The sequence below is a fragment of the Carlito syrichta genome, unplaced genomic scaffold (genome assembly GCF_000164805.1).
Source record: "Carlito syrichta isolate Samal-C Ts95f unplaced genomic scaffold, Tarsius_syrichta-2.0.1 Scaffold271070, whole genome shotgun sequence".
Taxonomy (NCBI): domain Eukaryota; kingdom Metazoa; phylum Chordata; class Mammalia; order Primates; family Tarsiidae; genus Carlito; species Carlito syrichta.
In genome coordinates this window covers 163,329-166,761 of record NW_007215166.1, presented here as the reverse complement: position 1 = coordinate 166,761, position 3,433 = coordinate 163,329, and the positions used below count along the sequence as shown (strand labels likewise).

Below are 3,433 nucleotides of genomic sequence, written 5' to 3'. Positions count from 1 at the left end.
GACTAGTTTAGGAAACACAGTGAGACCCCCTCTCTCTAAAAAAACAAAAAGAATTTTTAAAATTAAAAATAATCAAATGTTAAGGCCTGAGTGTAATGGTAGGAGTGACGAAACTCATGGCCAAAGTGAAGTAGGAGGTTCTGGAACAGAGAGTGTCTGTGCCAACCAATAAGTTTCACTTGAGATGCTTATGATTAGAATCAACTATTTGAGATTTCTACCTCTGTTCTCTGTGTAGTCGCTTGCCCCCAGCCCACTCAGGATCATGGCAACAGCTGAGGTACAGAACTTTGGTAAAAACAAACAAACAAACAAAAAAACTGTATGAGGGTAAAACAAGTCTATGAATTGTTAGATAGTTGAGGAAAAGTCCTCTTGCAGTCCAAAGACCAGATTATAGCAGGAAATGCAACGAGAAAGAATCACCTGGAAGGAAAAGCTGCAATCTCAAATAAAACTACCAACTGTATCTTTCAGTTGTTACAGAAAGCAGGCATCAAAACTGCTTTCATCAGAAAATGTGGGGAAACAGCTTTTACTGTGCCCCAGTGTGAAATGATTCCAACTGAATGAGTTTGTAGGAAAACAGTAAATGGTTCTTTTCTCAGAAGAAATCCGGTGTCTGCAGAAGGATGAAACAGGACCCTTACTTACCACTAAACACAAAGATCAACTCCAAATGGATCAAAGACCTAAATGTAAAACCTCAAACATTAAGAATCTTAGAAAACACAGGAGACACCCTTATGGAAATAGACTAGGCAACCAATTCCTGATCAAAACCCCCAAAATCCATGCCATAAGAGATAAGATTGACAAGTGGGGCCTCATTCAGTTGAAAAGCTTCTGCAAAGCAAAAGAAACCATCAAGAGTGTGGGGAGACAGCCCAAAGGTTGGGAAAAAATATTTGACAACTGCATATCAAATATCCGGGATCTACATGGAACTCAAACTTGCTGAAAGGAAAGAAACAAACAGCCCCATTAAACAGTGGGCAAAAGATACGAATAGACACTTCTCAAAAAAAGATACATGAACAGCCAACAGACATATGAAAAAATGCTTAACCTTACTCATCATCAGATAAATGCAAATTAAACCACACTGAGATACCACTTAACTCCAGTAAGAATGGCCATCATTAATAAAACAAAAAACAGCCGGGCTCGGTGGCTCAGCCTGTAATCCTGCGCCTATTGGGAGGCTGAGGTGAGTGGATTGCCTGAGCCCGCGGGTTCGAGACCCACCCGGGCAGCGAGACCTCATCTCTACAATAAATCAAAAAATCAGCCGGGCGTGGTAGCGCATGCCTGTAATTCCGGCTATTCGGAAGGCTGAGGAGGAAGGATCGCCGGAGCCCAGCAGGCGAGGCTGTGGTGGCCGGGAGCGGCCACTGCACTCCAGTCTGGGTGACAGAGTGAGACTCCAACTCAAAAAAAAAAAAAACAATAACAATAAAACAAAAAACAAACGATACTGGTGAGGATGCAGAGAAAAGGGAATACTTCTACACTGCTGGTGGGAATACAAACTAGTTCAACCTCTGTGGAAAACAGTGTGATGATTCCTTAAAAAAAACTGGAAATTGATCTTTTATACGACCCAGCAATCCCCCTTCTGAGAATATACTTGAAGAAACTTAAATCACTATACAAAAAAGATATCTGCACACGCATGTTTATTGTAGCACTATTCACAATAGCAAAAACATGGAACCAACCATACTGCCCATCGAAACTGGACAGGATAAAAAAATGTGGTACATATACATGATGGAATATTATGCAACCATAAAGAACAACAAAATTATGGACTTTGCATCAACTTGGTTGAATTTAGTCTATCATACTTAGTAATCTATCACAGAAACAAAGAACTGAGTACCACATGCTCTCACTCATAAGTGAACCCTGAACATTTACCATAATACAGTAAGAAAGGGATCGGCAGTAGTGGGACACTGAGAGGCTCAAACTTTACCTGTACTATGACCACTTGTATACCTAAATCTGAATTGTATTCCACATCTTTAAAATTTTAAAAAATTTTTAAAAAGAAACCCTAGTGTCACGGAAGGGTAAAGTTTTATCCACTTAAAGTAGAGAAGCTTTTCAAGGATATACCAATAATGACTCACAGTGGTCTGAGGAACAGCTCATCGCTGCAAAATTTTGTTTTGCTGGACTTGCTATAGGCCAAACTGAAGTGGATATTATGAATCATGGTACACAGGCTATTTTTGAAATACTGGAGAAATCCTGGTTGCCCCAGAACTGTACATTGGTTGATATGAAGATTGAATTCGGTGTTGTTGTAACCACCAAAGAAATTGTTCTTGCTGATGTGATTAATAACAATTCCTGGAGACTCTGGCCATCAGGAGATCAAAGCCAACAGAAAGACAAACAGTCTTACTGGGTCTCAAAGAACTAACTCCCAAAGGGCTGCAGATGGTAAGAAAAACTTTGAGTGGGCTGCAGAGGGAGTACAGTTGCTTTTGAAATCAGAAAGCCAGTGCAGGGTTGTGGTATTGATGGGTTCTACTCTGATGTCAGTCACTGAAAAAATCAAGAAGGCCTTTGGGAATTTTGGCTTTCCATGTGAACTTTGGACCAGACAAAACTCTGAGGATTAAAGCTGAGTATGAAGGTGATGGCATTCCTACTGTATTTGTGGCAGAAGCAGTGGTTTGGGACCAGTGATGTCTGGGAACACTGCATATCTAATTATCAGCTGTCCCCCCATTAACCAGATTGTGGAGCTCAGGATGTGTGGTCTTCTCTTTGAAGCTCAGTGGTCTCAACTGTTCAACCGTACTTTCTCCAGAAGGATCAACTCAGTTTGCTGCTCAGATATTTGGATTAAACAACCATTTGGTATGGGGCAAACTGCAAGCAAGCATTATGAACACATGGATTTCCTTGAAGCAAGCTGAAAAGAAAATCAGAGAAAGTAGTTTATAAGAAAGAACATCGTTGCATGTCTTAGGGGGGGGAAACTACAAAAAATTCTAGTTTAGTTGCAGAAAAAAAAAATCAAAGCAGATGAAAAGATGATTTTAAATCAGAGAAAACAGAAAAAGTATTCGTGAACAAATGCTTCTCTAAAAATTTTTTTTTAATTTTTACATTTTTTTTATTTGAAATGCCAGCTTACCATATGGAGTCATGTCCTTTTCTTCCAATTTCTTAAGATCTGTTTCCGTTTATGAACCTCTTAATATCACAAGTCTTCCAAGATCTAACAATAAACCTTGTGAGATAAATTGTATCTTTTTGACAGAATTGTCCACTCAACATTCCTATTTCAAAGTCCAACACAGTTTTTTTCCACATTAAGTCATGTGATGATGACCAGGTTACCAAGATCTAGTACAACCTATACTGGCTTCTGGGGCTTGGGCTTAAACCTTTGCATACAGGCACATTAATG

General features: G+C 39.5%; 1 pseudogene across 1 annotated transcript; it reads left to right on the top strand.

Annotated features, from left to right (window-relative positions):
- The first annotated feature begins 324 nt into the window (after positions 1-324).
- Positions 325-2,964, top strand: LOC103254141 (annotated as a pseudogene). Its single transcript, XR_503938.1, has 2 exons — positions 325-620; positions 2,078-2,964. The product of XR_503938.1 is annotated as a multifunctional protein ADE2 pseudogene (transcript).
- Positions 2,965-3,433: the final 469 nt, after the last annotated feature.